At 38.4% G+C, this 20,126-nt stretch overlaps 1 protein-coding gene across 27 annotated transcripts in view; it reads right to left on the bottom strand.

The window, feature by feature from the left end:
- Positions 1-20,126, bottom strand: part of RBFOX1 (RNA binding fox-1 homolog 1) — a 918,501-nt gene that overhangs the window by 201,496 nt on the left and 696,879 nt on the right. Inside the window, exon 1 of one of the 27 annotated variants that reach the window (XM_056338154.1) lies at positions 641-719. The exons of the other annotated variants lie outside the window; for them this stretch is intronic. The gene's annotated coding sequence lies outside the window, so the exon portion shown is untranslated. Of the gene's footprint in view, positions 1-640; positions 720-20,126 lie in introns of those variants that run through there. 27 annotated transcript variants of the gene reach the window in all.

Consider the following 20,126-nt stretch of genomic DNA (forward strand, 5'->3'; position numbering starts at 1 on the left):
CTGGACACATGACCTGGTCAGCGAATCAAAAGGGAGAAGCCCACGCCATCACACACACATGTAAACGCTACCAGCACCCATCGCACCAACAGTGTGCTAAACTGTCCTCAGCTGGTGTGAGACTCCCCACCAACAAGATCACTCATCTGCAAATGATATTGCAGTGTGATTATTCCATGAAGAATCACAAAACTTAACAATATTTGTGATTGCAAAACAGAAACTATTTTCATTAGCATGAATCCTATAAAAGTCTTGTTATAAAAAAGGAAAAAACACCTAGCATCACCAACAAAACACCCCACAGCTTGCCCAGTTGCCTACCATTAACACCCATTTGCTAGCAGTTTGCACCCTCTCTATTCAGCTAAGGTTTACCAAGGGCCAATTTTATTTAGCCTGAATAACAACACAATGTTTATCTGTCTGTGCAGTGCAGTACTCTCTGGAACTAACAGGCACACACTGCAACACATTTCTTGCCTTCTAGGTCAGCATTAACTCTAGTTTTAGCAGTTGTAGCTAAAGGCAACTGTACTGTAATCAAGCATCACAGGGATGGATTTGCTTTTTTTTTTTTTTTTTTTTGTTGCTGTTGCTGCTTCCTTGCAGAATCCCCTATTTTAATATACAAACTCACCCCACTGTGAAGCCCTTGCAGGGTTGGATAGCCACGAGAATGTTAGTGGCTAGTGGTTAGCTCCATGGGAAGGAAGGGGAAAAAAAAAAAAAAAAAAAAAAGAAGGAAAAAAAGAGGGAGAGGGGGAAAGAAAAAGAAAAGCTTCTTTAAAAAAAAAAAAGGCAAAGCGTCAGGGGTATGCGTAAGAGAAGGGAAAAAGGATGGAAAATTAATAATCCAACAGGCAGGTTCCCTCAGTGTTATTAATCATGCTGCTTCTCACAAGCTAGAGAGGAGCTGAGATTTGCACATGGGAGGGGAGGGGAATGTACACTATTGGCCAACTAGCTCATTCCTATACATCTCAGCCAATCCTCCTTTTTTTTCATCTTTGCTTCCCCCCCTTTCACCCCTCCCCCCTCGCCTTAAGGTACAAATATATCTGAGAAGCAGTTACAAAACCCTGGAAGATGAAAAATCATGCTCCCAGGCTAGGCAATGCTTGGTCCAGTTAATGCACTATAAACTTTATTTGAGCTGACTTCTCATTTGATCCCCTTGTGACAGGGTCAGTGAACGGCAAGCAATTCCATCCCAAATCATGCCATAATCGAATTGCTGCCTATTTCCCGAACCTATAATGAAAAAGGCAACCGAAATAATGCAGGTAATGTTGGCAGCCTCCCCTTGCTGTCGTACATTATTACTGCCGATTGCTTGCCTCCATTTCCCCTGTACTCTAACAATGAATATATTTCACAGCTCACTTGCTTTACTGTGTGGGTGGTATGGCATAGACACCTACATGATATGAAAGAAAATCTAAAACAATAGGGTTTTGTTTCTGTGCACAGCACCTAACAGGCTGCTGGTAGGAAAGGCAATTTTGTCAAACTGCTACAGGAAAAAACAGACGACTAGTGAGGCTTAAACAAGACTTTGGGTAAAACCACCACCAACTTCTTTTTATCTATTTAACCCCGGTTTCAGCCGGTGATCTACAGAACAATTCGAGCGTTTACTGACAGTCCTCAATAAATTACATTATACAGCTGCTTCTAAAGGATTATTTTAAAGTTAGGGTTTCCTAAACAAAACGCTTCGGAGACAGGAGGCATTTCTTTGCCAATACATGTCTTCTGAAAGACACACGTATTCACAGCCTGAAACACATCCTGAGAATCAGCTCCGCTGGAAACAGGAGAATCTCTATGAAGTCACTGAATCATTATAACTATCGATGCACCATTTGCCATTCCTGCTTTCCCTCGTCCCCTCCCTGGATCGAGCGGGACACGTACCGGAGGGAGAACTGCAGGATTCAGGTTATGGCCAGTCACTTTAGCACTCCTGTCCACTAGCAACCTCGAGCACGACTGCTTTTTAAAAGCACAGAATTGGGCTGTACAAAGCAGGCAATAATCATGAGGTAATTACATTTTCAAATGACATAAATTAACCACAATTGTGAGGAATATTCCCTTTGATCCGCTGCTGGATGGCATAAATATGACTGTTTATATAACCCATTACTTTGAATCTCACTTCAGAAGAGTTTGAAGCGTGAAGCATGGCAAGCAAAGATTTATGTAATGAACAAAAAAATATATTTAATAAGGGCATTTCTCTGCTTTTGCCTCAAACACGCATACGATGGAGCCCGGTGTGCATAACAACCCATAGCAGCACCCTATGCAAGATCCCAGCCTGACCTCTGTCAAAGCCTGGATTAGACCCTAAACTTCCAGCCAGTCTATCACCTCGTGCCAGGGCAAACCATCACCCCAGTCCCCACATGAAATTCAGCCCGTCTTTTGTTTTGGCCTTTGAAGACATTTCAGGGCAAATACACCAACTCACTTTATCATAAATCAGCATCCAACATTCGGATCACATTACTTATCACCTCATGGCACTGGCATAAAGAGGAAAGAAAGAATCAGAAAGGATCACAGCTGGAACACGAGGAGAATTCTGACATAATATTTGAAATTACAGACAGTGCATTTCTATCACATTAGCACCTCTGATAATATTGACAAGGCTAAACACGATGGTGTACAATTGTAGATTTAAATGAGCAGAGCTTTACTGCACAGCAGTGACTTTAAAAACACCAATTTTCATTTTATCTGGATTATAATTGTTAATGAAAGATGTTTTCATTAATTGGCCAGTAACCCCATTTCATTATCTCAAACAAGAGAAACAGGGACTGTAAGTAGGCATTGTAATTTTAAAGTAATGCAATCCCTCATCTGACTGGAATACAATATGAATATTTCACTATTTGAATGACTCTAATTTTTCACTTACTGCTCAGGCAGAACTGATTTGAGACAGCATTCCATTTTTTTTAAAAAAGATGCATGGGTTCAAAAGTGCATGCCAACATATGGACATAGAGTAATTCTTTAAAAACTCAGCACTGGAGGCTATGAAGAGCAGATCTTATACAGAAAAAAAAAAAAAAAAAAGATCAATATAAAGAAAAAAATTGTTCTAGATGTAATTGAAGTCATACATTTTTACACGACTTCTGCTATACAGCCAATTACTGCTATTTATCAAACAGCAGACAACATTGAACCTGGCAGCATAAAAAACAAATTTTACTAAGTTAGGGAAAAAAAAAAAAAAAGAAAAAAGAAGAAGTCATCAGAAAGGAAAGGAAAAAAGATACAAATAATAAATAATTCAATATTCCTGAGGAAAGCTCTTGCAGAAAAGGCCTGACTGATTCAAACATCAGACGTGAGGCTGACAAGAGATATATCGATTTAGACAATTCTATCATTATTATTCCAGCCTGAGTCCTTCAGAAAAGCTGTTCTTTTTGCCCCTGTTTTTATTGCTGTAACTATCAACCTTTTCTCTTATACCTTCCTCTCTTTGAACTTGTATTCATTATGGCTTTAATCTCAGCCTAGCTATAAAACGATAAATAGAAATCCTAGTCTCATTTATTTGAAATGTAAGTTCAGGGGTTTTTAAGATACAATGCTGGAAAATATTTGCTTTATATACATGTGACTGTAATGCTTCCTTAAAATAGGTCAAGTGCTTCTTGAAGTTTCTAATTATAAGAACAGGCCTTCGACTTCAGGATTAAATACATGCAAGATAACAGCACCGTTTACCTCCAATTTAACTTTGCTAAATGCACACCTTTACCAAACTTACCACCGACTGCTGCTAAGTTTACTTTATACATTTCGGTAAACTACAGCAAATTAACCTAATTTTTTAGCTTCTTTTTCATACCTAAATAGGACTATACCACTGTAGATGTTCTCAAAAAAAAATAAAAAATATATCCTTGTAGGTCAATGCAAATCAGTAAAATGAAGCTGTATAATTACTGGAAGAAAGCATTCCCCTATTAGGCATCTGCAAGCAGAACTATTTCTTCGCTGTTCGATGTGTTAATTATAACTAGATAGGATATGCCACAGAAAATTAACAGTCTTGCACAGACATCAGAGGTAAACACACAAAACAGGAGCTGCTTAAGGGTCAGGAGAGCAAGTCAATTTTGAAGAAAGATAAAAGAACTGTCATGTATATGATTGCTTATGAAAGAAAAGAGGGCAATCCTGCCTTGTTATCATCAGTTAATTAGGCACTACAGTCAGGCATGCATACACTGCAACATTTGCCATGGTAATCAAATGTATTATTCAAATGTGAAACAAAACAAAAGCAACTGTAACTCTGACAGGGAAGAATACAATCTGCCCACACAAAGGTGCTGAATTAACTTCACCTGAGAGTTAGAAGGAAGCTCAGGAATATGTTCTATTAACTTTCTCAAACAGCACTGCCTTTTAATTCAGACTACAGTTCCACTTCTACAGAAAATACTCTTCCAAATGTGATCCACATGCAAGGTGACGACCTTTGCAAGCAAAGACAAGGGTAATGAAAAGCCATTGATAGTGCGGCAGGATCCCGTTATGTCTTTAATATAAATATGACAGTGAGACTAACAAATGCACTCTTGACAAAGCATGCTATCTCATGAGTCAGAGAAAAAATAAAAAAAAATAAAAGAAAATAAAGCAATATACAATGTTTTCCCTGTCCTGAGCTATAACTGCAAGCAAAAATAAAACTAATAACTGCTCTGCAAATGGTGTGATGACACTGTGTGATAACTACCCTTTCTGTCTCACTAAGGCTTATACCACATTCCTATACAACCACTCTTTTTCAGTTTATACAAAATGGATGCTTTTGGTCTCATTTCCCTTCGACTGCTCAGAAGGCATCCAATACCAAGTTCTGTAACAAAATTAGGCTATTAGCCAGGGAATGACAGCAAGGTAATGGTTTCCTATTTCTTAATATTAAACTTTTAGACAACATAATTTTCACATCATCTGTTTCCTTTGCACACGTAAAGATCAGCAAGAAAAATCCCACTGGGCTTCTTTCAATTTAGCCGAGCTGTGTGACCCCAAAGTGGTGACTCTATATAAAATGTGTGCTCCCTGCTAGGACTCAGGGAAGGGAGAGCAGGGCACGCTCCCGCATTCAAGCTTGTAGAAAGACTGGGAGAGTTGGGAGAGATGAATGCCAATTAGTTGAAATTGTTCCTCATCTCAGCCGGTAAGATGGTGAAGGACCTGGAGACCAGCAGATGCCGTCGGACACAAACACCCCAACACCCCTTCTCCCTGTGCATCGGGGGATCAGAATTACCACCCTGCGCCCCTTAAACATGAGGAAGGAACATCTGAAATGGTGATAATGGCCCGGTTCTTGGTGACTCCCCGCCTCCTCCCTTTCTTGCAGCGTGGAAGCAAACCATCAGGGCCATGGACTCCTCAAACCAGCACAACCACCACTGCCTCTGAGCTGCCAAGTCACAGCCTGAGAAACCTGAACTCCAAAAGCAGACGGGAGGCTGTCTTCCCCCTGGAGCTCGAGTTCTACTTCTGCAAGACCAGAATATAATTTCTACTTTCTCATGCCCATGTTGCAGAATCTGCTCTGGAGTTCAGATATTTTTCAACTTCATTTTCTTGCATGATAACTATGGCTTTCTCACATTTTGCCAAAAACCATGCAATATGCAATAAAGGAAAACATCTTTGCTGAGTGTGCAGGTACTGACCAACTTGAATGATGAAATTATTCTGCAAATATCAGTAAAAAGAAGTAATAAATATACAAAATTATGTAGCAGGGTATTATCTGTTATGCCATTATTTTGAAGACAGCTGCCATCAGAGGATATATATCCATAATGAAAATCAATACAAACAAAACCTATCTAACAAATCTGTATTATTTTTTTTGAATGTCTCCTTTTTTCTAATTCCTCCTTTTCCTGCACAGTATTCTCAATGTTTGACCATCTCAATCAAATACTATAGGAGAAAATAACATGATACAGAAGTCTCTCTCCTGATCAAATTAGTCTAACATGGATCAATACAAAACCATAGTGCATCTGCAGTCTCAGAGTCTTCAGTGTCCAGGCATACGGTAATCTGTGAGAAAGGAGTAATATCTGTTTCTTTGGCACGGAGATTTTCTTTTAGTCAGTCTGTCACTTCCCATTTCAGTTAACAGAATGTTGAATGCAGCTCATCCTTGGACAAATATTACAGCTCTGTATCGTACAAAACGGGAGGAATCATTTCAGGGTGAAGATTTAATACAAAAGCAGATCTGCAAGGAATTCTAAAAAACTTCAGAAGACAGAAATACACAAATACGAAAACATAAAACTATATATACACCCTAGTTTTTCCCTAATCCTTTCAGAAATGCCTAAAATTTATTTTGAAAGAAAAAAACACAATAATAACCTCCCCCCAAATAAATGGAACCAAACAAACAAAAAACCCCCTTGAGGCAATTCAACTTTCTGGCCTTGCAAACAGGTCTTGTTTTTCCTTCTAATCAATGCAAATGTTTACAGTGATCACAGATAGAAGACCTGACTACTAAATCAATTAAACATTCATCTTGCTAATATAAACAGGTATGTTTTCATAATGCAGGGATGCCAGTGTCTTGTGGTCAATACACAAAACATCTGGATGGAGGAGTGCTGTGGGTACCTACCCAAAAGCTGGCATTCTGCAAAATTAAGTCCATTTAGTCCTTCTTATATTTTACTGCATTTAGAGCTGTCAAGACTTATTTAGTTGGAATTTAACGTGAGAATGAAACAATAACTATCTGAAATTCACAGCTCACTGTGTTCATCACCCCGTTTACACCTGCACTGCCTACCGTTCCAGGGGCTCTCACTGAAACCTGTGGGACCTTTCTCAAGGATTAATAATACTCACCCTATGGAGGCTCATACAGATATTTGACATTTAAAGAGAGGCATGGCTACATATGGAAAATCAGCAGCATGCCTGTCACACTAAAATTGTTGAAATATGTTAAATTAACCAAAAATATTTTCCCCTTCTTACTATTCTACCTGGTCAAAATAAAAGATTAAAAAAAGAAAACAAAACACCCTTTCACTTTTTACCCCATAAGGCAGCTACCACTTTTATGTCACACACCAAGACCTCTCTGACATTGTTTTATATCCACCCAAACTTCTGATTTCTGCTGCTATGTGGAAACACCTTACACCTACACATAGAGTAGCAGTGAGGACATACAATTCTCATCCTTTAAACAAATACATCCACCTTGCTCTGATTACCAGGTAGTTCTTTCAGAGCTTTCAGCCTCACTCCACTTGGCAGGCTCCATGGTAGGATGGCACACAGCTCGCCCCGCTCTCCCACCCCACACCAGAGGCTCTGCCCTCACCCGTGGGCTCCAAAGAGAAAGAGGAGTCCCCTGGGGGGGGGGGGTGTGTGTGTGCTGCATGCAGGACTGCACATCCCACAGCTTCTGTACTGTTTGAAGATAGGCGCTGGCCTCTGGTTATCTGCTGTTGCCTATGTCATCGCATCAAACCAAACCAAAGTCTGTGTTTTCATGGAATACTACATAAAGTTAATTGAAAGCCAAAAATAAAATATGAAAGATAAATACCTTTCTTCTTAACAGAAGTAATTCTTACACCTGTTAATTTCAATGAAGAGATGACAAGCTAGACTTTTTTCCATAATTAAGAGTTTAATATACCTTTTTTTCTTAGGTATTAAAAAAATTATCATTTTAAAAAATCAGATATACACTACCTTAGATTTCCAATGAGAGGTTTTTTAAAAACTGAACATGAAATTTTAAGAGTAGTGTCCAAAAGTATTTCTATCTTAAATAACTCTCATCTTAGAGTGATCTCCATTTGAAAGACATTTTAGTGATAATGGAACTAACTTTCTAAACCTTCCTACCCCCAAAAGAAGAGAAAAATAGGTCTACAGCAGCAGAACTTGTCGATAGTATATACAAACATCTACAAATAAAGCTGGGCTTCCATATCTGCATAATTCAAAAATGTCCATGAACCCCCCCGCCCCCCGCCAAAGATCTTTAACATATAAAGTCAGAATTTTTAGATTACATGACACTTTGATAGTTCAAATAGTGCACATCTTCTTCCAGTTCCTGAAGTTATACTATTTCTTATTGACGCACAACATAAAAACTGATTTTCAAGAATAAGGGCCAATGTGGCACCACAGCATTATTACGAGGAACTCAATATTTCAGGCTCTTAATTTTAAGATATTGCAGTTTTATCAATTTTTTCCACACTTTAATTTGTTTGATTAGGCAAATGCCATATCAAAGCAGTGACACTAAAGAGAAATTTCATGCTCTTGAACTTCAGTAAGAAATGCCCACCAGCAAGAAAGTGAATACAATACAATCTTGAATTTCTAAGGCTCATCTCAGTCCCAAAGAGAGCAAGTAGGTGGTGCTTAGAAAAATACAGTTGTCTGGGAAGACTAAGTGCATTATGAGAAGCTTTTATTTCACATGACTATTATTTCCCAGTTATAATAGTGTCACATGATATTTTCTCTACATCAGTGGGAAATAACAACACTTTGGGATTTTAACAATCTCTCTGAATGTGTAAAATAAATTAAACATATAGTACTCTGCATTATCTTTCAATGGGATTGTGCTCCAAATGGGTATGGATATGATTATAGTATTAGCTTTTCCTCTTTTGCATTTAGAACATTTTCCCCCTGCTCACAATGATAGAAAAAAAAGGAAAAAAAAAAAAAAAAGAGTATCCTCAATCCACTAAAATAAATACTTCTGTTATATTCTGTTGCTTCAACAATGAATAAAGCAACCATGCAGGTTTATAATATCAATTCACAGGGCTCTTTCTGCTTCACTGAACTGTTACTGAAAGGTTCAGAACAAAGCTACAGGCAGATCGGACAAAGCTGCTGTAACAGGATTTACATTATACTCAAACTGATAAGACCACATCAGAGAAGTGCTCAATCTTCAGTACCTTTGATTAGAATAGCATAAGGACTGTGAGTATTTTGGCTCTGAGCACCTGATCACAGCATCTGTATTACACCTACTAGCTTAAGTGTTGATCCAATCTTACATCAGTCGGATAATTTACGTTTCCTCCTTTTCCTTTGCTCCCTCCCTGTCAAGTGCGTTGGGATGGTGATAAAATGGGAAGCCAGGAAAGCAACAGTAACACTTAGCTATCTATTATACAAAAATAGTTATGAAACAAAACAAAGTACTTACATGTTAATATTTTTTGAGATCTAAAGTAATTAAACAATTCTGTTTTCAAATAATTGACACACTGCGGTGGAAGGAGGGAGACGAAACAAGGAAGATCATATCCCAAGGGCAGGCAAACGTAATGCTCAATAAATAATTAATTAAATGCCACCAGGTGAAGTCACTGCCATGGATTTCTTACAAGCAATGAGATTCTTTGTGCAGACTTAGCTACCGCCACATTCCTGAGTATGTTTCTGCTTAAAGTAACTGCTATGTTTCAATTCCATCCTTTTCCCTTCACCACATTTATCTTTGCAATCCACACTGACTACGCCAGACTACCCCAAAGAATCTTTTTGTTTCAATTTTAGACATTCAACAATTGATAAACACTTGATTATAAACCATTTGCACCTGACCATAAACTCAAGGCTTTAATTAAATAAAGCACAAAAGCAAACCATGCGACATTTATAGAGCATGTGCGGTGATGTCCTGTGAAGAGGCGAATCCCTGACAGGTCCTTGCCCAGTGCCATGGCCAACACACTGGGGTTGCGTCCCCAACACGAGCAGATGCCGATTACACCTTTTCTGGCAACCAACATGGCATCGTCCATGATCCAGCCCTTTTGACTTAAGCTGTCCTAGTACTTGATCAACAGCTCAAAAATAAGTATAGCAATTAAAACATACATTGCTTTTAATATCCTAAGCACAATGTCTGAACTCACCGGGGAGGCAGGACAGAAACTGCTCCACGCCAGGTCTCGGGACGGATTCCTGCTGCCGCGAGCGCTCTTTGCCTGAGCATTCTGCACTGCACTGCTGTGATCAGGCACAGCTTTGGGGCTCTTATTACCTCAAGCAAACCTTGGCTTTGGAAGTGCACATTTTCTGCCCAGAATGAGACAAAACCTGAAACAGAACTAACTTGTGATCCACAAAACTCCTGACTCAGCAGGAAAAAATGCAAACAAAGGGAAGAAACATCTTTACCAAAGTTAGCAGGAATAAAGTGTCTATAGCAACTTTGCTTTTTGGAATGAAAAACAAAACCACCATATACACTAAACTTTAGTCATTTGAACATCTCACTAAAGAAACACCCCATCACCCAAAGTTAAGACAGCAACATAGTGGAATATTTACAAAAGTCTGCAACTACTTGTTAAACCACTGCATTATTCACCTATAGCCTGTTAACAAACATCTTTGTGCCAGAAGAAATTAATTTTTAAGCATGTGATACACATAAATGGTCTCACGCTGTATCAAATGGTTTGATTCCCAGCGCTTAGTTACAAAGAGAAGAGGTATGCTCTTAAACACGTCGGGAAGATGCTCCTGCCTGTGGAAGAGGTTTTAATGGCTGTATTCATGAAATCATGCACACATGTGCTCAGCAACTTCCACTTCAGCTGTAAACTTTGCTTTGGCTGTATGTTCTTTGGCAGCACCTGGTGGAATTTGGATAAAACTACAATAACAACATAAAAGTTACTACAACTCTGGTATTTTTGTATAAATACTTCTGGTGAAGTTACTTCTTAAACGATACACAAATCACAAACTTCAAGTTAACGTGAAAACAGACAATTCCTTGGGTTTTATAAAACATCAGTGGGAATTTTTGTAATATGAACTACCATATTACAATAACTACAATATTTAGCTTTAGTCTTGAGATTAGTAGTGAGCTTGTTTTGCACTGCTCTAGTGAATAAATAACAGTAAATAAAATTAAAAGATGCCATCCGTTTAATACAACATAGAGGAAAGAAAGGATTTGGTATTTACAGTAAATTAACTGTCACTCACAAGAACAGATCAAGTAAACTGACACCTCTATAGAGAAAAATACAATGAATTACCACACATGTTTTTAAAGACATTTTAGAGAAAGCATCTGACCACATTTTGTACTTGCCTCTGTCACCGACTGGTAAAACATTTTCAATTCAGTCATTAGCAGAGAGCAATCATTCAACCTAAACAGAGAGCTAGTAGGTAATTAGATATTATCTGCTTGTGGTGCAGAGCTTCTAAAATTGTCATGTCCTATCAAAAAGTATTCACATGGGGGGGAAGGAGACTTCTGCTCAAAGTAATACTATAGGAAGTACTTAGCATAATATGAGCCAGTGGCTGTCAAATTAGTCTCGTTTGAAATACTGTAATTAACTGAAGGGAGCCTAACACACTTATCACAGTTGGCCACTTGTATTCAAATCATGCTGAAGAGTTCTGAGGCCCAGAAACATTTTTTCCCTTTATTTTTTTCCCCTCTAACAAAGCACTAAAACACAGCAGCATTTTACCCCAATAATAACCTTTAAAAAGCATATATGATTTGATTTATTTTCTCTTCGTACAGTCTAGGAATAAATCAATGAAGAAAACTACTGACACAGGTGAGACCTTTTACAGAAGGCTTTCACCTTATTAAAATCTATGTTAAAACAAGACGTGATGTTAAGAAGTAATTGTACTGATGAGCAATATCCACACTTTTTTTGTGCCAATCTCTTCCATTGAAAACAGTTTTGTATTCGTGTATTTCCAAATGCACTGTCCCCTTTAAAATTTGGCTTCGAGATGTCAAACATGTTTGTCAAGCAGCGTTCAGACATACAGCATGAGATTACTTGACAGCCACACATTCTGAAATACCTTGCAGACCACTGCACATCACTCCAGCCTATCTTTGCTATATTTATTTTACGAACAGATAATACTATATGCTGAAGGCTAATCCAAGATGTGGGATGTATGTCAGTTACTAAAATATTACTGTGACACAGAGTTTTCTGGTAAGCACAGACATAACGCTACCCATTTAAAATTAGGATCTAAACTTTAAACAACAGGACCACTTCTCTTTTCTCCAGTGCCTTTCACCTGAGCACGATCAAGCTCTTTACAGACATTAAGAAACTGAACCTCACAAAACCTCCAAGAGGTCTGAAGAAGGGTATATGTATCACTTAACCCAGAACTCAAATACAGCCACCTTTTAGGTGAAGCACAGACGCATCAGTGCATCCTGTAACTGCTTCAGACAGAAAATAAGGGAAAAACCTGCATCCTGTTAATAAATGATATTCTAAGCTACACCTTTAGTGTCATGGTGCATGATGGCAATGTCTCATAACCAAAAGCAGACGTGCCTTCAGCATCCTGTCCTTACTCAGAGCCTCAGATAAACCTTTTTGCATGTTTCCTATTCTGTCAGAAAGTTTGCAAAGCTATCACTAACATCAGAGGCTTTAACGAATCAAGACAAGATCAGACTAATTTCAGATCTGTGAGCTGGTACTGTGTGTGTCTCCAAAATAAGCCCTGCACAGGCTCACAAGATGTACTGACTCTACACCCCGATCTGCATGACTGCACGGTTCCACATTTCTGATATCATAAAAAGACACCCCTTTATAGTCGGTAACTCGGAACCTTGCCAGTCAGAGGTAAATACATTTTTCAATGAATACTTTCAGGCTTTTTTTGCTTACAGTTCAACTACCTTAAGAATTTCCCCCCCCACACACCCTTAACTTTTCAGTGGCATTACAACCTTGTTTTAATAAACAAGGTTGGTGCACTTTAAGTCATGCATATCTTTTATTTACTTTAGATCTGCTGTCAGGAAAAGGGAGAAATATAGTAGACAAAAGGTCCAGCAACCAGAGTTCAAGATTCAATTTCTTTAAATGCATTTACTTGAAGGATCTAAAAGCCATGTTATAGTTTAATCTTCCCCAAACCATTCAGTTTCTGCTAGATTTAGCACTTTTGTCCCTTTGTATTCACAGACTTCACATAGCTTCTCAGAGGCTGGCAGGCCAACATATTAGAAATAAAATGCAATTCTGGTATCTGACACTTCAATTTAGCTTCTTCAGTAGCAAAGATCATCAACTGCACTGCTTTCTCCCATGACAGAAGATCACCTAAATATCACTTAACTGATGTGAGCTCTGTTGGTAATGCATACACTGTCTCCCCACTACATTACCACCATGCTGCCTAGAACAAAAATCAATTTTTAATTGACTGAATTATTTGAGGAATGTGGCCCATCCACTGTGCACTGCTGATAGACTCTCCCACTTTTCCTGTCAGCAAAGACTGTAAAATTTCAAGCATCTTCAATACAGTAATTCAAAGATTTATCCAGAAGCCATATGAACAGAACAACATCACAATTTTTTCAGTATCACCCCTCCATTGTTCTCTTTCCTGGCCAGCAAAGTTAGGTCTCTACACCACAGCACAAACGAGAGAAAGCACTGACATAGGAAAGATGACGAGGTTTTCACCAAAATTAAAATTATGCAAAGAATGCAAATAGATGAGGAACACAGAGGACTATAGAAGACTTGAAAAATTCCCTTTAGGTTTGGCACTGAAAGTACGCCAGTGCATCATACTGTACAGGGTACCAAAACCACAAGATCCAAGAACACCATGCAGCACCTGGCCCCAGCAGCAACCAGAGGACAATTTCTCAGGCAGGTATCATTCCTGTTTTCCTCAGGTATCACTACTACCTTGAAATACAAACCCAAGTGGTTAAGGCAAAGGGTTGACATTAAAAAGAAACATTATACAAATGAAAATACAGAGGTGAGTGGGTATAAAACACTCAACAATTTATCAGTAAACACTGCAGTAAGCAGTTTTATGAAACACAGTGTAAGGTATTCATTGAATATTTTGTACAGAGACCATAAAAGTTTCTGCCACTTCAAAGAGTTTTCTGACAGGTAAGGTGCATAAATTTACTAACTTCTATCTCTCCCTTTCTAACTGCTCAAACAAAAGACAGCCGTGCTGATGTACTAAACAGAAATTTCCAGCCTGGCACCGCAACCCTTTCCAGCATACTGACCTGCCAAATCTCACACTGCACCCATAGCAGTTTCAAATGACTAATTCTGATCAATGTCAAAAATCAGTGCAGTTCCAGAAATTACACATTTAAGATACTGATATCTTGCCAGTAAAGATATATATGAAGATATGTTTGGCTTGAATTTCTGAGTCTCATTTCACAAAGGCCCAAAATAGGTATTTTTCTTTCACCGCACACGTCAGAGCTTGACCAAGTAGTCAACAGGATAGTATTTTTTCATATTCCCTGGGTATCACTTCATGAAAGTACCAACTCTACTGGCATTTTCCAGTACCACTGCAAAGTAACATCATGGCATTTTATGCCACAGCCTGCTGGACCACGTTCAGCCAGTGGAGCTGTGTTTCAGGAATTCAGCCCCTGATCTAACCCTCTGTGAGCATGATGCTGCCGCCCCCCCAGCCCAGGCAAGGGGGTACTGCAGAGCAAGCTGGCATGGGCACTGCTGCTCCTTTGGGAGCAGTGCTGCTAGCTCCTGCCTGTTTAAAATGTTAGCAAAAGCACGTATCCTGCCTCCGGGGCCGTTAGGATTCTCCTACCACTATTACCGGATCTGTACGTTGCTGCATTACCTGCAGTACAAATTTTAGAAAACTAGGTATAGTCATACTTCTACCCAATAAACTAGAACACATGGTTCAGAGGGGGGTTGTGCTGGCTTTACGAAAGCTAGAAGAAGACAGAAATACCAGATCTTACATAAAGTTGGAGTGACACAGTAAGAGAATGCCTGATTCAGTTTAGACCTGTCAGTCCAAAGCAAGCTTGTCAAAGTTTCTATCAGATCAGCACCTTGTGCCCTGTTAGCATGGCATTTCGGAGGCAGTACTAAAAATCCTAAAATCCAGGCTTCCTGGATCATCAAACCATTCCCCATATATTTGCTGTCAAAATTCACAGATTCTGGAACTTGATACTCACAGAAAACTCTCCTCCTCCACTTTAACAACACACACAAACTTTTTTTTTTCCCTCCCCAGAGCTCTATCTACTTTAAAGCTGCTCCATGAATTCTGGAAGTGGAAAAGAGCAAAGAAAATACTTCAACTGATAATTTTTGGGGGTTTATTTCCTGGTGATTCAAGGCAGTAACACACCCAAAACTTAACCAGATGTCAGACAAAAACCAGCCACCTTGAAATATGGGAAACAAGCCAGGTCTCTGAGTATTTCAGTAACTGTCAATCACTATTTCAAAAGCAGTGTATTTAAAACTAGATTTATGTTTTAAAGAAGACAAAAGCATGATTAAAATTACTTTAGAATACCAGTTAAAAATAAGAGTAGACCCTTTCACCTTATGTTTCAGAATCAGGAACATGTTTGTGGTCCAGGCTGAAATGTACATTTCATATGCTACTAATATCCACTTCCAATACACTTCTGCCTTCATCCAAGCACTCTTGAACTGCTACAGCCCTAAAAGCATCCTGGATACAGTGACTACAAGGAGCACACAAGATGAATATAAGACAGAGCAAACTTCTACTACTGTCTTTTAAATACATTCAGAAAAGGGTCTGTGACTCCAGAAATGCTGTTTAATATGAAGTAATCCAGGAAGGAATCTCCTTAATCCATGGATTCTATATGGACCTTGAATTTCTGTTCTCCAGTTCACATGGAGGCAGAGGACCAGGCTCGCAGCCCAGCAAAGCTGCACTGCACTGGCTTTCGTAACACCATGTCAAGCATTAATTCAACTTAGTAACTGCAGAAGCAGGAGTCACTGAAAACCACGGTTTCCACAGCCAATGCGCACAGAAGCCCCATCCCACCGACAGGCAGTGAGGAAATCCTCAGGCAGGTGTCTGTACCTCTGCCCCAGCACCCTGCCTACCTCCACTGAGCTGTACAAGCTCAGGGCTTCTGTTCAGCCTAAATGACTGCTTCCCCCAAGAGTAAAGGAATACGCTGTTATTTATATATAGATATTTGTTTATGAAGTTTTTGTTAACGTAAAACATCAAAACATAACAATAACTGAAATTCTAAACACTTTAATTACCTATGTCAAGTAATTAACTTGTGATTTACTGGCTACTTAACAATAGCTCTATTAACTCATCTTCATGATAGGACTTTTCAATACTGGTAGACAACTGCAAACGAGCTGCTTAGGGAAATTAATTATAAAATAAAGAAACATCAACTTGCTCAACCAATATAAATGACTGGATTTGATCTTAAACACGAATGAAACTTGAAGTTGCTGTTCTATTAACACTTTGGACCTGTATACCACAGCTCAGCTTTGACAAATCCAGTTTGGTGCTATAGTCCATAGCATTTAAATGCCAATCCATGCCTTTGAGAAGACTCTAGTCAAAATTGTTCATTTGCTGATCATGACAATTGAAAAATTGGGGAAATGTTTTTTTTCTCCTCTTAATGAGACAAAATTTAGCTCATGTATCACTGTGACTGAGAGTACTGGGAATGAGTCCACAATGTAAAAGATTCCAAACTTATTTTGATAAAACCAGCAGTAACACACTACTCGTACAGAGTACATTCCCTCTATTAGTGCTATTTTACAAATGAAAAAAAAGAAAAGGGATAGGTTCAAGGCAACATTTTCAAAGATTACTTAAATGGCTGCAGACTGATTGTTTTTTCTGAGGCATACATCATCTCTTAAAATGAAGCCTCTGTGTCTACATTCTGGCATCCAACTGTTGAAACACCTAAGAAAACAGATTTCCCCAAATGTAAGAAAAGCTTATTAAAGCTCACAAGAAGTAAAGCCAGAAGTCCTGACAGTTTGGTCTTCTGAGTTTACCGTTGGCTATCTCATGGTCCTATGCAACTCCAGCACTTACTTGTACAAGAATTGTGACTTGGCACTCTCTGCAGAGGCGGCGGCAGCCCTTCGGTAGGTGCCAAAATAAAGCTCGGTTATGTTTGATTTGATGCAGTACTTGGAGTGGTACAACACCTAAAGTTTCCTGCTGTTCCAGGTCGCTACAGTGAAACTGGGACTAAACAAGGAACACACCAGCATACAGATTTATGTTCCTGCAATATGAATTCTTCAGAATAAACCTGAATTTTAAAGTCAAGTTTATGTTCTTTTACAGTTGACAGGAGGTACATGTAAAGCACTTGTATGAAATATTAGTATTCTTCATAGCTAACCACACAGTGTAAGATGGTAAAGTATCGCTGAATTGTCCCTCACCAAACCGTAATGCTTTGTCCCTCAGATCAGCAGCATTACCCCAAACGAAGAAATGACAATTCTATTAATTTCAGCATTAGCCAATAACACGGCTTGCCATCATAGTAATTAGGCCCATAAAACCAAGCAGGTTACACTGGTGGGGCAATATTATAATCTCTGGTTTATAGAGAAGGAAACCAGAGCTGCACATCAAAAAAGATTTATCCATCATTGAACAATGATCCAGTGACTGCCAGCAGTATTTAAACAACATAGTGTCTTTGTTAAAATACACCTAGCAGACCTCAGTACTTTTTGTTGTTATCTATGTAGGATTTCACACCAAAAGGTGTCTGTGGTTTTCCATCTACTGAAAGCCATTAAGAAATAACCTATCTTTTGGTCAACTGTCTTCTACTTCATTAATTTTTGCTTGATGTTTTCTAAAGCATCTTTTTTGGGGGCTCTCGTAGATTGCAGGACAGCCTGCAAAGCTGTCTCTTAGTGTTTCAAAATCCTCAATGCTGCACAGAGGAAATTCTGGAGACATTTGTGTCAGTTATTAACAGAATCTTCTGTGGGGTTTTTCAGCTCCCTGTTCCTGTATTACGTATTAAATTTACTTCAATTTTACAGTTTTCTAAAATGCTACTTCAAACAAGTAATGATGGAAAACAGTCTGCTTCTGGCTACGTGCAGGCTATATGCTGGCTTTTCAGCTCACACACACAGAATACTTCAACCTATTTTACTTAATTTCTATTTAATTGTTTGTGATAGCAAGTTTACATCCATCCTTGGTTTACAGAGCTGCAATTCCTTCACCACATTCCAAATGTTTTTCTTTGGCTGCAGTCCCTAACAGCAACACAGTTCCTCTCCTCCCATCAACTTACTGCTTTACGCTACAAACCCTTATGAATTTAATTTAGGTATATATACTGGTAAAAATATTTAGTATAATTCAGACATTTATTCTTTTCTATTTCAAACATTCATTTAATAATGGTAGTCTATTAATCTGATGAATGCTAAGTACAGGACAATGTGCAGATACCTAATTTTACCCAGAGGGAAACAAAGCAATTTCCAAAAAGCCATCACTTACTACAGCTCTCTGTTGATATTTCAGAAATGCATTTGTCCCTTGGATATATTCAGAAAGCATTGTACAAGTCTACAAATGCATCTTTTTAATAACAGTACCACATAATTCTTCAAGGCTACACAGAGATGAAAAAGTGCAAATGTTTTATCTATCCCCAAAACAAAGGTAATAAGCCTTTGTCTTTGCCTTTTTGGCACGTGCTTGAAGCATTTACCTTAACGAGCTTTGTTTCTTTGTACCTCTGGAGATTAGTATTCTGCCGGACAAAACAATTTATTGCCCAAAATGTTACTACTGCTGATAAAATCTTAGCTTCTTCAATACTTCTGGCTTGACAGCTAATACCTTAATGTTTCATTTACAGCTGAACAAAGCAGCTTATCTCTACTAAAAGGGGAATTAGTTAGTAGTAAGAAATAATTTCAATCATCTGCTCTGCTTCCAAAGTAAAGTGATGACTTGTGCATTCTTGCTTCTATCTGATGACAGGTATGTTGCAGTTCTTGGAATACAGAACAGGTCTGTCACACAAGCTTTGTAACTTGTACAATGCAGACACGTGGATTAGGGAAGAGTCAGGTCTTGGATGTCAAAAAAACCCCTGCAATCAGCAGTGTGCGGCAGTCAGCACTTTTACTTTACAGATAGGGCATGGACTCAAGGGAAAAAAATCCATTCTGATCAATAAAAAGCTTCATTTAGTATCTGCAACTCTGTAATATTTCAACAAGTGCACATGTATGTGAAAATTAGTACAAGAATGGATTTTGTTGATGAAACCATACTTTAAAGCATGTGCTTTGCAAAAGTTGTTTTGATCATCACCTTACTAGGTAACTAATTACTTATATCCTCAGGAATGAAAATCTGCTAGGACGTTATCTATGTATGATACACATCAAATCAGCTGTGGAGCTTCTATCTAGAGGAGCTGATATACACTTGGAAATCTCCATGGCAAAGGACAAGGACTGATTTCTGCTTGATGTCTGAATGACCTTCTTATCCCAACATCATTTTTTCATGTTGTTACACAATAAGGTCACCTGAATACTTCAGGGAAAGCAGCATAACATTTGCCCACGCTCTATTGTCTTTGTACATTTTCTCTGTACTAATGTTTTTTGTACCTGGTAATTTATTTTGCACTGAGTTTAAAAGAATTATGGAAGTAATTAGAACTACAGTGCCATTCTTGAGTTGTCTAATATTTGCTTCTTTAATTGGGCACCACACACAGTTTATGACAGCATAAGAATTTATAGCTAATACATTTTTAATTCAGTATCAGTTTTATCAGAAAAAATGAAATTATGAATTTCAGGTGGCACTGGTAAAAAAAGCTGTGGTCAGAGGGGAAAGGTGCATTAGATTAAAATATTAATACAAAGAAATAAAAATTAAAATAATCCTTCATAATTAACTGGAAAGACATTACATGACAATCTGATGTTAATTTCTACTGGTACATATGAATTTCCCACATAGTCAACCAAATATACCACTGATTTCATTCAGCTTGATAGTTTAAGAAACATATTACACATAGACGCTGAACTTGTGTCAATGCTGCACAATTTCCATAAATGTAAGTGAATGAATTAGGGAAAGTGCAGCAATGGTTGTAAGCACCACACAATAAAAAAAATAACGTTTCAGCATTACAGTACTGTGGC

Source organism: Falco biarmicus, chromosome 4, assembly GCF_023638135.1.
Source record: "Falco biarmicus isolate bFalBia1 chromosome 4, bFalBia1.pri, whole genome shotgun sequence".
In the NCBI taxonomy this organism is placed as follows: Eukaryota; Metazoa; Chordata; class Aves; order Falconiformes; family Falconidae; genus Falco; species Falco biarmicus.